At 40.3% G+C, this 19,126-nt stretch overlaps 2 non-coding genes across 2 annotated transcripts; one reads left to right on the plus strand and one right to left on the minus strand.

Annotated features, from left to right (window-relative positions):
- Window positions 1-230: 230 nt before the first annotated feature.
- TRNAV-AAC (transfer RNA valine (anticodon AAC)) lies at window positions 231-303 on the plus strand. The gene has a single exon. It is a non-coding gene; the product is annotated as a tRNA-Val (tRNA).
- An 18,298-nt stretch (window positions 304-18,601) lies between these two features.
- On the minus strand, window positions 18,602-18,675 carry TRNAI-AAU (transfer RNA isoleucine (anticodon AAU)). Its single transcript has one exon. It is a non-coding gene; the product is annotated as a tRNA-Ile (tRNA).
- Window positions 18,676-19,126: the final 451 nt, after the last annotated feature.

Consider the following 19,126-nt stretch of genomic DNA (forward strand, 5'->3'; position numbering starts at 1 on the left):
TATCAAGAAATTTCTTGAAACTTGCTCGTGATTTTCCTGGTGCTTGTAAAGGAATTGGGACCCTGGGAGTAGCATTTGCTTGACTATGATTTCTCGAGTTTTGATACTGCTGATTATAAGAATGGGAAAGTACAAGGGGAAAAAATATTTCTCAACCTGAAAATATCCTAAAGGAAAGCACATATTTCCTATTACTCAATTAAAAACGGGAAAGCAATTTAGACAAGCGAGTTTCCGTAGTGTAGTGGTTATCACGTTCGCCTAACACGCTAAAGGTCCCGGGTTCGAAACCGGGCGGAAACAAACTGGGTGTTGCTTTTGTGAGTTCTGATTTTCACTGCACAAACTCTTAATCCGAACATGCTTCAACGAATCCCCTAATCTTCGCTTTCCTTTTGTAGCACCTGACTTTAAATTAAAAGAATAATGTGCTTGACTTGCCTCCTCGCCCGCCCCCGGACGCTTGTCAGGTTTTCCATTTCCCGCTGGGTTACAAAAGTTTCTGCACCCGGTAGAAAAGCGAGGTCTCCATCGTTCTCTGGCACAGGATTCAAAGTGAAGAGTCCTGAGACAATAGAGTGGCTGCTGTATAAAAAAAAAAAAGTTGCTGTCAGGTCACTTACGACTCACAGAGAAATATGGGACTCAGCATAACGGCCCCACTAATTTTCCTACAGGAGATCTTAGACTCGAACTGCTGACATTTCAGATAGCAACCAAGCTGTTAAGCAAATCGCCACCAAGGCTCTGGACATGAAAAAAAAAAAAAAAAGCCCATTGCCTTGGAAACAATTCTGACTTTAGCAACCCCATACAACAGGGTAGAAGTGCTCCACAGAGTTTCCAAGGAGCGCCTGGTGGATTCGAACTGCCAAGCTTTTGGTTAGCAGTCATAGCACCTTACTACACCACCAGGTTTTCCGGACATGAAATAGGGGATCTTAAAGGTATGTACGTGCTTGGCCAAAAGTAGCGAGGCTGAAGCAGGCTGCATAGACTAAAATCTGTTTTTATTTACAAGTTTGGTAAGCGGTCATAGTTAATACTGGAAACCACTATGTGTGAGTGTTTGTTAAAATCAGTATGGAAAGTTCCAGAAAGGAATAACAGTACAAGCTGAAACTCATTATTTTCATTGTTTCCGTGCCTAGGGGTGGACTGTTCCATGAAGGGTACTGTATCTTAACCAACAAAGAACTGCGCCACAGGGAAGTTATGCTCTCACAAAAGAGCTTATTGTAATTTCCTTTTGCCTGCCCTGAGAACCTGTTGAAAGTCACCAAGCCAAGAACAGATGTTGCCAGGCTGTTCTCAAGGAAATGGAATCTAGCCAGCAAAGATTCCCTAAATCAATCATGTATTCCCATAGGTGATGTTTCCCACCTTTGACAATCATGTAACTTTTCTTAATTTACTTCCTTCTGTAACAGTATATTGGAGACTCCCTGACTGTTAATCAGTGGATTCTGCTAGTCTCTTGTGCCCAGTACACACTGGCAAAGTCCTCGTGGCAATGATCGTCTTTGTCCTTGTTTAATAAAAATCTCTTTTGATTACATTTGACTGTGGGGTCATTTTCTCCTATGACAGACAAGATGGTGGCTGTCAAGGGAGTGAGAAATAGTCACAGTCTGGATATATTTTGAAGATAGAAGAAAAATTTCTGACATACTGGGTGTGAGGTATGAGAGAAAGAGTAAAATAAATGATGACTTCGAGGGGTTTTTTGCCTCAAAGACTAGAAGAACTGAGCTGTCATTAACCGGAATGGTGAAGCTTGGATGTAGTAGGATTGTTAGAGAAAAGTGGGAGTTCAGTTTTAGACTTGCTAACTTTTAGATGCCTAGGACAAAACATCCAAGTCGCAATGCCAAGGAATCAGTTGTATATACAAGACACAAGGTTAATGGAGTGGTCTAGACTGCAGATACAAATTTGTGAGTTGCAGGCATATAAACCAAAAGGCCAAACCCATTTTGATGAAGAAGTTAAGGGCTCAGCTGCTAGCCGAAAGGTCACCAGTTCAAACCCACCACCCACTCCATGAGTGAAAGATGTGGCAGTCTGCTTCTCTAAAGATCATAGCCTTGGAAACCCTATGGGCAGCTCTACTCTGTCCTATACGGTTACTAGGAGATGATGTAGGCATACCGATGATTTAAGCTATGAGAATGGATGAGATTCCCAGGGAGTGAGTGTATATAAATTACAGGTTCGAGGACCAATCTGTGGGACTTTCTAATATAGAATGGGTGAGGAGAGGCGACAGAAACAAAGGATATTGAGAAGGTTGAGCCAGCAAGGTAGAAAGATAGTCAGGACAGTAGTGTTTTGGAAACCAAATTTAAAAAAAAGAAAAAAACTTCTAAGACAGTAAGTATGTTTATTGACAACGAGAAGTTGTCTTAATTTCTTAGTGCTGCTGTAACAGAAATACCACACGTGGTTTTCTTTAAGGAATAGAAATTTATTTTCTCACAGTTTAAGAAGCTGGAAGTCCAAATTCAGGGCACTACTGTAGGAGAATGCTCTCTCCCTCTTAGCCCTGGGAAAAAATCTTTCTCTTGGTTTCTATACCCCCAGAGTTCCTGGTTCCTTAGTAATCATCCAGTGTGTTTCTGTCTTCCTCAGTTTGTGCTCTCTTATCTCAGTGCCAGGCTGCTCTTTTTGTATCTCAGAAGTGATTACATTTAAGACATACCCTACACTGATATGGCCTCATTAACATAAAAATAAAACTGATTCCAAAATGGGATTAAATCTCCAGGTACAGAGGTTTAGATTCTATCACATATTTTGGGGGGACATAATTGAATCCATAACTGAAGTCAAGGAAGATAAGGTCTTGAAAAAGTGAGAAGAATTCATTAGTAATCTCGACAAGGAGATTCCATGAACTGATGGTGTAAAAAACAAAACAAAACAAAACAAAAAACCAGAATGTAGTGGATTTAAAAACACAAGGAGAGGAATTGGAGACAGTAAATCTGGATAACCCTTTAGAAGTGATTTTTATAAGGCCATCTGAGAAACAGGGTAATACCTAGAGGGGTATGTTGGGTCAAGAGAAACCCTTTTAAGAAAGGAGACAAATAGCATATTTGAATGTTCATGGAAATAATACAATAGGCACAAATTGAGAGGTTTCACACATTTAATCTGACTTTGGCACAATTCTAGGTAATGGTAATCCAGAAAAAGAAAAAATCTGACTTTGCGGACAAATATTATGGTGAAGGGCAACTGGTAGGCAAAATTTAAAAAAAGAAAAATATGCATTAAGTCTGTCTGCGATTATTTTAACAGCTGAAAGTATCAATTTCAACATTATGAAAGGGCAGCGCAAGGGATGAGTTGTGAGTCAGGTAGAGGACATAATCAGATAGAGAAGGTGCTTGAGGGCCGCCTAGTAGACAGTGCCCTGGACACTGAAAAAGGGACAAGGAGAATGGGACGCTCTTATGGACAGCGGCCATCAGGCGCACACCCCATCCCCAAGACCATCCTCACTCCTAGCCTGGTTTTCTTCACTAAGATTTCTACCTTAAGGCTTAATGTCACTTGTTCCAGAAAACCGTTTTTTCTCGCCCCACCCCCCTTTAGAGGGGAGCGAAGGGCGTATAGTCGCCATTACTGTGGATTAAGGAAATAAAGTCGAAAGTTGATCCCGAATTGGTGTCACAGAGGTTATTGTCAAACTGCAGCTAGGTACACTGCAAGGTTTTTTTTAAACAAAAACGAACTCCTTTCCTTGGCCCGTACGGGGATTGAACCGGCCACCTTGGCGTTATTAGCACCTCGCTCTAACCAACTGAGATAACCGGCCTCTCGCGTAAGAGATTCTTTCTTATTTGAAAAGATCGAAGATTCCTCACTCCCTCGCCATCCATCCAAAGGATACTCACTTTTTCATAATGTTAGCTATGACCAAATGACACTGTGTTGAAACTTCTCTTTAGGTTTTCCGTTTTCCCTTTCCTCACTCCCGCAAAAAGAAAAAGGAACAAAAACTCTACCTCCAGCAGAAATGAATTCCTCCTCCTATGGAAAATAAGACGTTCTGGAGCTCGTGGATTTCGTCCCGACAGAAACATTGCTTGAGAGGGCTCCCCCATCCTACCCCAAGAAGCCTTTGAAAAGGATGCAGACACCTCCGGGAGGGATCTGGTGGATTTGGTCCCCGCTCAGGGCGTGAGGATTTCTTTCCAAACGGGAAGGAACATCCCCCGTGGATCTGACCAGCGTCTCCCTATATCCTGTGGTGATGCCCCTTCTTTGTGTTCTGTGAAAACGCCCTGCCGCGTGGATCTCTGTTGGTCTATTTTGCGATTTTATTATCATTAACTGCCTATGTTCCTCTTTCTTTCCTGGAGGACGACGACTGTGTCGACTTATTCTTTCGTCCTCTGGTAGTTCCTGTGCCCGCACAGCATGGTGGTTGACTCAATAACTGAAGTTCACGAACGGGAAAAAGCGTACAGAAAATCATGTTTGCTGATGATCAAGTCCCAGAAAAATTAAAAGGCTCTAGATTTTGCTAACCTGAAAATACATTCTTTCAATCATTACCTGCAATATTCAAACAGTGGAGTTCAAGACGCTCAGATTATTTAGGAGGTGTCAACCTCCTCTCTCTGTCCCAGACACCCCCGGACAAAAAGGGACTCTGAGACAAAGAAGCACAGACATCACCACCATCTCCCACTGCTCTGGGGACAACTGCCATCTCTAAACTCAGCCAAAGTGTGTGGGTCCGCCATGCCAAGAGATGCTTAAGGAAGAATAGGGGAAAAGACAGCTAGCTTCTAGCTAACCAAAAGAAGAAAAGAAATGTTAGGGGAAGATAGTGAAAAGGGAGGGTTCAAGAAAGAATAGAAAAATATATCAGAGTTTTCATTCTCCCCCAGTGAATCAAATAAGTGGTACAAGAAACCTGCAGACACAATTCAAAGAATTATGCATGTGTGAAGCAAAATCTAAGTATGTTTGTCATCCCAGAGATGGACAATATAGAGTCCCGTCTAGGAAACCACCCCAACTCCATGCATCTGGCCCTGCAGCTTGACATTCCCAGGTCATATCCCTCCAGCTTCCCAGCCCCAAGTGTGGACGCAGAGGCCTCCAGAGCTCAGTCCTGAGGACCTTGAGCCCTGCTTCCTAAAGGGTCATTTTCTTTCACTAGAAAACATACACAAGAGAATCTGACAAGGGACAGTATTGAGGAGTTTCTTGAAACCAAATCCTTCGCTCTTGCCAGCCTGCCTGTGTTTATAAAGGAATTGGGGACTTGAGCGAAGACTTTGACTGCTATGAATAATGGCGTTTGAATGTTAATTTTAATACACAAATAGTATGAGTGAAAGAAACGTACCGTCACTGCGACAGTTTCCTTGAGAAAAAGACGGCTTCAAGATTATTCAGCCTGGGGTATGTAGGAAAACTCTGTGTTATCCTGTGGAGGCAACTTGTGACTGAAGACAAGTTTCATTGTAGATGAGGTTATCGCCTTTGCTCAATGCAGGGAAGGCCTTGCTTAGAAAGCAAGTGGTAAGATGTCTGTTTTTTCAAAGTTAGAATTGAATTGATTTTGTATGGAGATTTTCCCTCCTAACCCAACATATAAGAGTGAATATATTTTGACCAACATTCAAAAAAGCTCATGCCCTCCCCGCACTCCTGGGCTTGGAAGCATGGCTTTGTTTCCCTAGAAGCCTTGACACCTGGGTGTTCGCCCCACCTCCAGTGCGGATCGGCCCCTCCCCTCCCCCATTTCTCTCTGTTTCCATGTATTCCAAGTGGGTGGAGGAGGGTGTCAATGGAATGAGGTGCATGCCCCTTAAACACCAGTCTGCAAGGTAAAGTGGGTCAGGCTTCCTTCAGAATCCATGGAGTTGGATTTACTGCGTTCTGGCAAGTGAAGATTTCAAATTCTAGAAGGAAAGGGCTCCCTTCCAAACCAAACTCTAGAACCTTCAGGGTCAAGACAAATGTCATTACGAGTCTCCATCAGTTTTTCTTTTCTTGCCAAATGTCTTGTTCATTTGGTCTAATTAACATGATGTTATTAATATAGTGATAAAGACGTCTGGTGCATTATATAATAGAATGACGTCTCTGTATTTAAAGTAGAGCAAGAAATTCAATAGTAACTGCAGCATAGTGCGATGGGGAGAGTCCTAGGAGAAAAGGTCAGAGAGGAAAATGAGTAGGGATCAGGGAGATTGTGTAGAGATTTGCGGGTCATTATAAGAATTTCATTTTTTCTTTCTTATTTATTTATTTTGAGTGCAGTAATGAGCCATTGCTGGATTTTAAGCAGTGACTACAATATGGAGTCCTTTTGGGGTTTTAAAAAGGACCCCTTAAACGTTCTGTAGAAACCATCATGTTAAAGGAAATGGAGGAAACCGAAAACATATTAAGAAACACCAATAATATTCCACTTCAGAGAGTATTATGGATTGGGGAATGTTAGTAAGAGTTAAAGTGTGGAGAAGTGGCCAAATTCCAGATATATTTTAAAGATAAAGCAACGAAAGTTTTCTGAGTGATTGGATAGGGGAAATAGAGCAAAAAAGGAGCCAGTGAAAATCCCAAATTCTTAGTCCTAAACAGCTGGAGGAAGAGAGTTGCAGCTAAGTGAGACAGGGATCAATACGGTTGGATCAGTTTCAGAGGATACATATGAATTCCAGGTTGGGATATGTTAACCATACAATGTTTATTGTGAGACTTCAAAGAGGAGATATCCAGTAGGCTAGAGGCACACAGTGGTCCTCAGACGAAGACCATGTAAAATGTAAACCATTAGATGTTGCCTTGCCAGGTGATTAGAATCAATAGAGAAGAGAAGAGGCCTAAGAACTGAACTCTGAGAGATGTTCCAACGTTCATGCAAAGGCCAAAGCCATCTTTGGATCAAAACGGGCAATGCCATGTTCCTCTTTAAAACAGTCACTTCTTTCCTACTCACCACATTCAGATCAAAATTTAACCTCCCTACTGTCGAGAACCCTCCCTGACCTCCCTGATCGTGGACATATTATCCCACTTACCTTCCCTCTCTGCACAGTCTGACTGAAACCTCCAAGTGCAGCTCCCCACACTCCACTTCCTCTCTATTCCATTTTCACCCAAGGCCAGGATCCCCCCTCCATTCACCTGCTCTTCAACCACTTTACTTATTTTTTTAATCAAATATAGTATAGATTAGCCACCAATTTCCCCAGCAAGTCGGGATCCTCAGGACTGGTGTTGATGCCTCTTTTCTGTGCTTCTGTGAGGGAACCCTGAGATTTTTATGTGTCATTCTACTGAGCAATTTTATTATAACTAAACTACTGTGAGAACAGTTGTCATAATGATCAGTTGAGGGGCACTTCCCTCTTTCTGGTTTGCCATTTCCCTAAGGACATCAGGTACTTCCAGTGACCACTATGAGATTGGGCTGCTCAATAGTTTCTTTAAAATAAATATTAAAGCAAATTTTTGAGAAAAGTTAACAAACTAATGTATGTGTTAAATGGGATCTCTGTTTATCCTGCTGATCTTACCCAAAACAAAATAGAGTCAGGGTTGAGAAGGTGTTAATAAGAAAGAAACACGCTTTTCCCCTCCTTTACCCACAATATTTTCATCAGTTTGTGCTTTAGCTGCCACAGAAGGAGACATTAAGTGACCTTTCTCAGAGGCTGAGAAATGTCTCTTGTCAAGAGTTTCTAATACTTCCCGGACAAGCACATATTCACTGGCCAGCACTTTCACCAGGACTCTGCCTTGGGAAAGTTTCATTTAGAATCTAGTAGAAAGTCCATTGTTTCCAATACTGGGAGTAGGACAGTTAAAATGGAATGAAGAACAAAGAAGAGTCAGGTACATCATGAAGGTCATTTACCCGCTGTAAAACAGTCTGAAAGGTATCGGTGGACATCGAGTGATACAGAACTGAAGAGAAGTTCATTGGAGGTCTAATAGACTCACTCGCCACAGGTTTCACTTCCACAAAGTCCACACCACGCCCACAACACAGAACTGGGCACAGCCTGACAGCCTTACCCTGTGGCCCTCAATCGCTCCCGCTACTATCGGGGCACAAAGTGCGGAAGCCCTACTGAGCTCAGATGTTTCTTACTAGTTCCGAAGGTTTCAAGTTCGGTCACCTGGAGATGAAGATGATTGCGTCTTGCACCGCCAGAGAAATGAGCCTAGAACTTATCAAGAAATTCCTTGGAACTCGCCCGAGATTTTTCTCCCTGGTGCTTGTGAAGGAATTGGGTCCCTGGGAGTAGTATTTGCTTGCGTGTGATTTATCTTGTTTCGATGTTGTCGATTGTTAAGAATCGGAAAGCGTTAAGTGGGGAAAAAAAAAAAAAAAGCTCTTCATCCATGAACAGATCCTGGAAAAAAGGCACAGATTTCAGATGAAGCATCTCTGAAGCCCAAAGGCATTATCACAGAGAAGTTTCCTTAGTGTAGTGGTTATCACGTGGTGTAGTGGTTACCCACTCCGCCTAACACCTTAAAGATTCCTGATTCGAAACCGAACGGAAACAAACTGATCGTTCTTTTCGTGAATTGTGGATTTGCTCCAGAAACTCTTCACCTGTATACGCTTACGTTTCAAGCAAGCCCTTAACCTTCCCGTTGCCTTTGCAACCCCAGACTTTAAATTACCAGAATAGCATAGCCGACTTGCCTCCTTATCCACCACAGCAGGTTGTCAGGTCCTCGGTTATCCATTGGGTTAGAAAATATCTTACACCCGCTGCACTAGCTAGCCATAGGAGGAGGTGAGGACCCCATCACTTCTCAGCACAGCATTTGGAGTTAAGGGTCCTGAGACTGCAGTGTGGCTGCTGTATGCAAGGAGGATCAAGAAGTCAATTGTAACTGCAGCAGAGTGAGCAACGTGGAGAGAGTGGTAGGAGCAAACAAATCAAGTGGAGGCTTGTTAGGCCTGTCAAAGTGTAAAAATAAGGAGAATTTTCTAAGAAGAGAAATGATAGTTGCATTGCAGAGTAGGTAAGAAAAACAACAACCCAGGTGAGGGTATCATTGGGAGGTGTTGTAAATTCTGAAAGAAGAGAAGTATTTTTATGCATGAGGGCTGGGGGCCACAGATGAGATACTAAACCTGTTGTTGTCCAGTTGATTCAGACTCATGGTCACCCTATAAACGGAATAGAACTACCCCATAGCATTTCCAAGGACAGGGCTGGTGGATTCTAACTACTGACCTTTTGGCTAGCAGCAGAGTTCTTAACTACTGCACCACCCAGCCTCCATCAGATACATATGAGGTGCAAATAAACCTTACATCATGTCAGTTAATGACCACAGATTTTTTGGTAGCAAATGGCATACATAAACATCTTTTCGGTGAATATTCTTGCCTTTTAGTTTATGGAACATTCTTTTTTTTTTTTTTTTTTTTAGATAATTTTTATTGTGCTTTAAGTGGCACTGGGTGGGTTTAAGTGAAAGTTTACAAATCAAGTCAGTCTCTCACCTAAAAACCCACATACACCTTGCTACATAGTCCCAATTACTCTCACCCTAATGAGACAGCCTGCCCTCTCCCTCCACTCTCTCTTTTCGTGTCCTTTTTGCCAGCTTCTAACCCCCTCTGCCCTCTCATCTCTCCTCCAGGCAGGAGATGCCAACATAGTCTCAAGTGTCCACCTGATCCAAGAAGCTCACTCCTCACCAGCATCCCTCTCCAACCCGTTATCCAGTCCAATCCATGTCTGAAGAGTTGGCTTCTGGAATGATTCCTGTTCTGGGCCAACAGAAGGTCTGGGGACCATGACCACCGGGGTCCTTCCAGTCTCAGTCAGACCATTAAGTCTGGTCTTATGAGAATTTGGGGTCTGCATCCCACTGCTCTCCTGCTCCCTCAGGGGTTCTCTGTTGTGTATGGAACCTTCTTATCACTTGCTTATGCATAACCCATAACTTTGTCATACATCAGTAACAAGTATTCTTTCTGAGACCAATAAAATTTTTGTCATAATATCACTACATAGTTGTTCACGTAAGGTGGAGCTCACATATTTTAAAAGCAGAAGAAAAAAGGGATAAAGCACAAAGGAAAGTTTCAATTTAAACCTGTGTCAGTCACAGTCATGGCAGTAACCTCAGTTTTAAGGTGATCTTTCGCATATGCCACTTCTGATAATGGATCTTCACTGAGGTTTCTTGACCCCATTATAAGAGTGCTTTCTTTTCCCTGGAGCCCTGGTGGTGCAGTGGTTAAGAGTTTGGCTGCTAACTACATGATCAGCAGTACCAATCCAACAGCTGCTCCTTGGAAACCCCATCGGGCAGTTGTACTCTGTTCATAGGGTTGCTATGGGCTGGAATCGACTCAACAGCAATGGGTTTGCGTGTTTTTTGTTTTCTTTTCTTTTGCATGGATGTACTCTATGGATGTTTTCCTTTTGTACTTATCATATACAGACCCCCTGCTTTACCATGCCATAACTCATATACTCTGCTTCTGTGATCTTCTGGTTGGGGGCACATACAGAGTAAGACCACATTTGGAGGAATAACTTGACATTTCCAAAACATTAACTGAAGGTTTGTAACTAGAGTTCCCTACAAATTTGTTTTTTGTTTAGGATTTTTTTTTATGCACTGCTGGGAGAATAGTAGTTGGATTACAAACATCAAAGAATACTCTATATGATTCAGATAATTAAATCTACCAGTAAGAAAGAACGCAACTAAAAGCCAATATTATTAGGTAACTAAAAAAAATATTAAGAAAAGGAATATCAGGCATAGAAGGCAATGAATGAAGTTAAGTAGCTTTCTGGTGAATTTTTCTGATATGTTGTTGTCTTTCTTCCTGTAGTATTTACCTAGTCATAATAAGAAGTATTAGCAATGACATAGACAAACACTAAACAAAATCCTTAAAATTCAGTGACATGCATGACGTCTCGTTCCTTGATCTTGGGAGGAGTTGTCCACTTCAGATATAGTCTGCTTCTGGCCACTGGAGCCTTTGGATATAATCTTTAAGTCCCCAGAAGGATGGTGTGTCCAAAGAAATGTTTTTGGCTTTCTTAAATTGAGGTAAAGAGATCAAAGGTTTAATTTTTGGAGCTTGGTTGTACATGGAATGGTGAGGAGAACTAATTACGGTCCTTTTCATAAGTACAATACGGTAGAATATATTGAAATATTGTAGTCAAGCATTTTCAGGGAATTAGCAAAGTAAAATTTGCTTTCAAATGACAAACTTCAGAATGCCTAGGGTAACTTATAATAATAATTCTGAAAAGTGATGGACATGATGGAAATTAAGTATATAACTAATGCAGAGTTAAACAAAGTCGATTCAAAAAAATCTTCAGATGAAAATATTGTTATGTGTAATGATTTATCTTAATTTCAAAGAGCTTTTGATATAACATATCATCTTCTTGGAACATAATATTAAATAGGATATATGAATGATATACCAAGATTACTAAGTTTTTTTTAACATCTGAATAGTAACAAAAATTTTCCTGGCTAAACATTGTGAATTTCCCCATTACAACCCTTTCATGACACGTGGGATGCAAAATGTCCAGAAATATTTTCAGGATCTCAGGTTTCTCGGGAGGGTACTTTTCCAACTGAAAATATTTGCTGCCCTCCAGTGGGGGCTTGATTAATGTTGAAAATATGAAAGAGGAGTTCTTTGGCGGATATTCACTAAGGTAGGAGGCTTAGGTAGGAGGCAGTGCTACCATGAAGTGTGATTGGGTCACACTTCCCGGCTTTTGTACAGCATTGTAAGTCTTGTAAGAACATTTATGGCCTTTTTTTTTTTTTTTTTTGTCAGTTTTAGAGCATCTTGGCGGCTTTAGATATTGCGTGTGTGTCATATGTGAAAAACCAATTCAACTAAAAGGACTTTTCCCATTTTTGAAAAGTTTTACATTTTTTGGGACAGGTGTTACTCACAAATTATGCATCAAAACTTGCAATTCAAAACATAAATTCAGAAGGACTTCTTGATTCAACATGCCTTCCATTACTGAAAACACATTTAAAAGAAGCAATAACTGTAAGTCAGAAATGGAAATAATAAAATTATGACATAAATTTTAACTCAGATAAAATGTGGTAATGTTCTCAATATGACAATATATTTCATGTAATTCATAACATACTTCATAAAATTCTTAAGCATTTTTCTCTTTATGAAATGGAAACAAATCTTCTGTAGTTTTCTATGAGATTTGAAAATAGTCAAGATATTCAAATTATCATGTTCAGGAATTTACTGTGTTAAAATTCTTGCTTTTAAGGCAGATTGCACAAGAAGAAAATTAAATGTTCAACCCAGTAAACAAGGAAAATTTTGTTTTTTTAACAACAAGAAACTCATTTCTTTGTTTTCTATGTTGTTTGTTATTAAAAATTTTTTAAATTCTCATGAATTATCTCATCAAACTTTAGCTGCAGCCATATAAGAACCTGGACTAAATCAAACAAATTCTTTCCTTATGAAAACTTTCAAATTTCTTTCCTTTGTTATGTATTTCTCATTTTACAATCCTTCAGTACACAAACACAAAGCCTCAATACACATGAATATATATTTTTTCTGAGGCAATCTAGCTTTCTATTTGACCTTCTTTCAACATTCTATAAAGTTGAATAATCACCTAAATTCTTTTTCCATCCCTTCCTTTCTCACCTCGGTTACTTCAACTCCTTCTAATTTTCTATAGCTTTCTTGTAGCCTTCCTCAACTTTCTATATCCATCCAAATTCTTTTACTAAAACACATTTCATATGTTTAATCTAGCCTTAGTTACTTCAGGACATGTTGGAAACTGCTCTTAAATTCACGTATTACAAAACGTAAAAAATCGTGTTAGAATAAATTCCTTTTCATTAATTCTCAGGAATATTAGGATTACTCAACTTCTATAGATGCTCATTTATCAACAAACCAATTAGAGTAGGTTTTCTGAAGAAATATTATAATCTAATTTAGTAATACCATATGGAGGATGGAATTAATTATATTTTCATAATGTTGTCTTTGGCATGCAGTGTAGGATCTTTAGAGAAATAATTTGGAATAATTTGTCCTTTTTTAAGGTTTACTACACCAATTAAAATAATTTATTTTCTTTAGGTGTGTTTTTAAACAGAGCTATTTATATCAAAGTTTTTTAGGGTAACTATTAAAAGCCTAGATTGTAAAACAGGAGTAAAAAGCAGTTTCCCTGTAAGAGAAATGAGCTGTAATTTTATAAAACCCTATGAAAAAACTTTAAAGTGTTCAACAGCAAACATGTCACTTTGAGGACTAAGGTGCGCTTGACTGGAGCCATGTTCTTTTCAATTGCCTCATATGCATGCTTAGATGGGTGGATTTTATTTAGATTTTTTGACTAAAGCTGAAAATTAAACAAAAATTTGCCCAGAGGAAAGAAAAGACAAGTGCAAGTAGGAACTCATTTTCCCAAAATGATCACTGAAATTCTCGGTTAGTGTATTAGGACAGATGTTAAAAGGCACTGGAAAGAGAGGTTTACTGCCTAGTTTCATTCACAAAATGAAGTTCAGTCAGCTTCGTTATCAGAAGCAAAGAAGGAGGAACAGCTGGCAATTCAACAGAGCAGGGTAGGAGTTGAACTTTAACTCTGCAATTCTTTATTCTCTTTTGTAACTTAGACACAGGGTCTTGCAAGAAAGTAAAACCAAAAAACAATAACTGTCTTAAGGGAGCTCAAATGAAAATCCAAATATAAACTTTGACTTGCAAGAATCAAAACAAGAACAAAAAACTAAACAAGAACCAAAGAAACAAGAAAAACTGCAAGAACAAGAACAAATCTACACTAAAACTCAAAAAACTTTGATCCAAGAAAGCAGAGCTCGTTTTCAAGAAGTTATTAAGCAGAAATCATGGCATTGGAGACCAGGGCCTGGGTCCTCATCATCTCAGGTGCCTAAAAGATAATGCACCATCGAATCCTACTTGTGACACCAGATAAGTCAAAGTGTAAAACTAACAAGAACTCTGTAAGGAGAGAAATGATAGACTTTATTGTAGAATAGAAAACAACCAAAGCAACAGCCCAGTTTGGAGGCAGCACTGAGAAGTGCCCCCATGTTGCAGTAGCACTGGGAGGTGCTCCAAACTCTGAAAAGGGAGGTAGGTTTTTATACGTGTGGGCTGGGTGTTACACATGTGTCACATATGAGTCACAAGTAAAGTTTTCACAAGCTCAGTTAATCATCATACACTTTCTGTGAGCAAACTGTGTACATAAACAGCTTTCTAGGGAGCGTACAGACATTACCTTCCTGGAACATTCTATTACTTGCTTATTCATGAACTACAACTTTGTCATACATCAGTTACAAGTGTTCTTTCTGAGAACAAAAGAAATTTCTCATAGTATGACTACATGGTTGTTCACTCAAGAGGTAGAGGGTACACATATGCTAAAAGAAGAGGACAAAGGGGACATAAGACAAAGGGAAGTTTGGATTCAAATCTGTGTCAGTTAGTCATGTCAAGTGTCTCAGTTTTAACATGTTCTTTCACAGGCCTTTTTTTTAATAATGAGAAAAGGGTATTTTGGTTTCTCTTTCATGCAGTCATTGGAAACGTGCACGTTCTTTTTTATTTTACTTTGGAAGAAAGTTTACAGAACAAACTAGTTTCTCTTTAAACACTTAGTACACATATTGTTTTATGACATTGGTTAACAACCGTGCAGCATGTCAACACTCTGCCTTCTCCACTTTGGGTTCCCTATTGCCAGTTTTCCTGTCCCCTCCTGCCTTCTAGTCCTTGCCTCTGTGCTGTTGTGCCCCTTTAGTTTTGTTTTGTTTTATGAGCCTGACTAATCTTTGGCTGAAGGGTGAACCTCAGGCGTGACTGCATTACTGAGCAGAAAGGGTTTCCAGGGGCCCTACTCTCAGGGTTTCTCCAGTCTCTGTCAGGTCAGTAAGCCTGGTCTTTTTTGTGAGTTACAATTTCGTTCTACATTTTTCTCCAGCTCTGTCCCAGACCCTCTATTGTGATCCCTGTCAGAGTGGTCAGTGGTGGCCGGGCATCTTCTAGCTGTACTGGACTCAGTCTGGTGGTAGATGTGGTCCTGTAGTCCTTGGGACTAATCAGTCTTGTTTTAGTCTTCTTCATTCTTCCTTGCTCCCAAAGGGGTGAGACCAGTGGCGTATCTTAGATGGCTGCTCACAGGCTTTTAAGAATGCAGATGCTAATCCCCAAAGTAGCATGTAGAACATTTTCTTTACAAACTCTGTTACGCCAGTTGAGCTAGATATTACCCCAGACTATGCTTCCCACAGACCTCAGCCAAGCAATTCGGTCCCTTAGGGAGTTTGGACGTATACGGAGCTTCCATGACCTTTTTACATGCCATTTTACAAGGCCACTTTTATCCTGATAAAATGAGGAGATGATGGGTTTAAGCAGTGAAGTAACTCCATGTGATAATGTTTTTTAAAAGGTCACTTTGCCAGTTCTGTGGACAATATTTTCTACAGAGAGAAGAATAAGTACAAGGAGATTTGTTAAGTCCCTTTCCTCATGCTGTAAGAAATGATAATGGCTTGAATGTGACATCGCCCCCCCAAAAAAGTCAAACTCATTGCTATGGAGTTGACTCAGCCAAGTAGCGACCCTATAGGACAGAGCAGAACTGCCCCAGTAGAGTTTCCAAAGAGTGTTGGTGGATTCAAGTTGCCAACCTTTTGGTTAGCAGCCATAGCTCTTAACCACTGCTCCACCAGGGTTCTGGACATGACCTAAGGAAAAAAAATAAAATGACAGAGGGATCCTTAAATTTATATAGGTGTCTTGCCAGAAGTAGTGAGGCTGACGTAAAGTCCAGGGGCTAGAATCTATTTTTATACAGAAGTCTGTTAAGGGGTAGTAGTTAATGCCGGAAACCGTTTTGTGTGAACATTTGTTAAAATCATTATGAAAAGTTCCAGTAAGAAATGAGAGACAGTACACACTGAACTCATTGTTTCATTGTTTCCCGTACCTAGGGAAGGAATGTTCCATGAAAGGTACTTTATCTTAGCCAACAAATAGGCTATGCTATAGAAAATTATGCTCTCACCAAGCGGCATATTGCAGTTGTCTTGTGATTGACCTGACAACTGTTTCCAAGTCACTAAAGCAAGAGTGGATGTTCCCAGGTTGTTCCCAGTGAAACATCCCGCTACTAACTAAATGGTTATATAGCCAACAAAGACTTCTTAAACCAATCATTTATTCCTGTATGATATGTTTCTGGCCTTTGACAATAATGTAATTTTTCTTAATTTACTTCCCTCTGTAGTAGTATATTAGAGATTCCCTGATTGTGATTCAGTGGATTCTGTTAGTCTCTTGTGTCTGGTGCACACTGGCACACCTCTCATGGCAACAATCACCTTTGTATTTGCTTAATAAAGATCTCCTTTGATCAAATTTGATCCTGAGGTCTTTTTCCCCTATGCCAGACAAGATAGTGGTGGCTCTCAAGAGTAGTAAGAAGTAGTCAGAGTCTAGATATATTTTGAAGATAGAGAGAAGGGAAATTCCTCACAAACTGGATGTGAGATAGGAGAGAAAGAATGAAATAAATGATGATTTCAAGGTTTTTTAGCTTGAGGGAGTGAAAGAATTGAGTTACCATTACTGAAATCGGGGAGATTGGATACAGTAGGATTATTAGAGAAACATGGCAGTTCAGTTTTAGACATGCTAACTTTTAGATGCCTAGGATAAAACATCCAAGCGGTAATCCCAAGGAATCAGTTGCATATCCAAGATGTGAGGTTCATGGAGTGGTCTAGAATGCAGATACACATTTGTGAGTTGTAGGCATAGAAAGAAAAAAAAAACAAACCCGTTTTCATCAAGTGGTTAAGGGTTTGTCTGCTAGCCAAAGGGTCACTAGTTCAAACCCACCAGCCACTCCATGGGAGAAATATTTGGCAGTCTGCTTCCATAAAGATGATAACCTTGGAAACCCTATGGGGCACTCTCGTTTGTTGATGATTTAAAGCATGAGAATGGGTGAGATTACCAGGGAGGGAATACATATAGAGAAAATGTTCAAGGACCAATCTGTGGGACATTCTCCTATAGAATGGGTGCGCAGAGGTGACACAAACAAAGACTATTGAAAAGAATGAGCCAGTGAGGTAGAAAGGCAGTCAGGACAGCAGTGTCTTGGAAGTAAAAAAAAAAAAAAAATTTTAAGATAGTGTTTACTGACACTGAGAATTTGTCTTATTTCCTTAGGGCTACTGTTACAGAAATACCACAATTGTTTTCTTTAAGAAGCAGAAGTGTATTTTCTCACAGTTTAGGAGTCTGGAAGTCCAAATACAGGGCACAGCTCTAGGGGAATTCTTTCCGTTGGCCCTGGGGGAAGATCCTTGCCTCAGTTTCCATAGCCTCAGAGTTCCTGGGTCCTTGTTGATCCTTAGTGTGCTTCTGTCTTCCTCAGTTTGTCCACCCTTGTCTCAGTGCCTAATCTGTTCTTTTTGTATCTCAAAAGTGATTACATTTAAGACCCACCTTACACTGATAATGGCCTCATTAATATAAAAAAAAAACTGATGACCTAATGGGATTAAATTCCCAGGTATAGGGTTTTGGATTTCAACACAAATTTTAGAGGGACACAATTGAATCCATAACAGAAGAGAAAGTCTTGAAAAAGTGAGAGGAAGTCATTGGTAATCTTGACAAGAAGTTTCCATGAACCAGTGGTGTCAAAAACCAGAACTTGGTGCATTTCAAAACAGCAGGAGAGAAACTGGAGATAGGAAATCCGGAGAATTCTCTAGGGGATGTTATAAAGCCAACTGAAAGCCAGGGTAGTAGCTAGAGGGATGTGTTGGGTCAAGAGAAACCTTGTTAAGTTAGGAGACAGCACATGTGGATATTCATGGAAATAACACAATAGTCAGGAGGATATCCAGAGGTTTCCCATGTTCATCTGACTTTGGCACCGTTCTAGCTCTTGGGGATCCAGAAAAAGAAAAAAAAAATCTCTCTTCATGTACAGAAATTGTATCATGGACAGAAGCCAACTTGTAGGTTAAAAAAATGAAAATATGCATTATATTTGATTGTCTGTATTTAATAAGTAGAAACACCATGTTCAAGAGTAGGAAAGCGCATTCTAAGGGATGAATAAACACTCAGGTAGAGGAGACAATCAGGTAGAGAAAGTGCTTGACGGCAACACAGTCACAGTGTGCTGGACCCTGAAAAAGGCACATGGAAAATGAGATGCTGAGATGTACAGTGGCCATCAGAGGCACACCCTATCTCCAAGACCATCCCCACTGTTACCCTGATTTTCTTCACTAAAATTTCTATCTTGAGGGTTTATACCACTTGTTCCAAAAAACTGTTTTTTGTCTCCCCCCCGCCCCCGCCCCGCCCCGTTAGAGGGGGAACAAAGAGGGTATAGCTGTCACTGCTGAGGATTAGGGAAATAAAGTTGACAATTGATCTAGATTTCATGTCACAGAGGTTATTTTTAAAGTGCAGCTGGGCTTAGAGTGAGGATAGCAAGATTTTTTCTTAATAAACTTTCCCCCTTGGCCAGTACGGGGATTGAACCCGCGACCTTGGCGTTATTAGCACCACACTCTAACCAACTGAGCTAACCGGCCTTCTGAAGGATGGTATGTTTTTTATATTCAGACACTAGGAAAGTTTTCGCACCTTTTTGACTCAGCCAAAGGATCCTCGCTTTTACATAAATCTTAACTATGATTAAATGACACTCGTTTTTCAAGCTTCTCTGTATGTTTTTTATTTCCCCTTTCCTCACTCCCGCAAAAAGAAAAGAAACAAAATCTCTATCTCCAGCAGAGATGAATTCGCTTCTCCTATGGAAAATAATACAGGCTCTCCTTCGAAACCCTATGGGGCAGTTCTACTCTGTCCTATAGGGTCACTATGAGTCAGAGTCGACTCGACTGCTCTTTTCTAGCCACCCTCATAAAACATGGACGCTGGAGTGGAGAAGCACAGACACCACCATTTTCTCCCTACTGATCTGGGGATGTTGATCTGGGGGCAACTGCCATCTCTACACTAGGTACTGAGTGTGTGGGTCCC

The sequence above is a fragment of the Loxodonta africana genome, chromosome 1 (genome assembly GCF_030014295.1).
Source record: "Loxodonta africana isolate mLoxAfr1 chromosome 1, mLoxAfr1.hap2, whole genome shotgun sequence".
Lineage (NCBI taxonomy): Eukaryota > Metazoa > Chordata > Mammalia > Proboscidea > Elephantidae > Loxodonta > Loxodonta africana.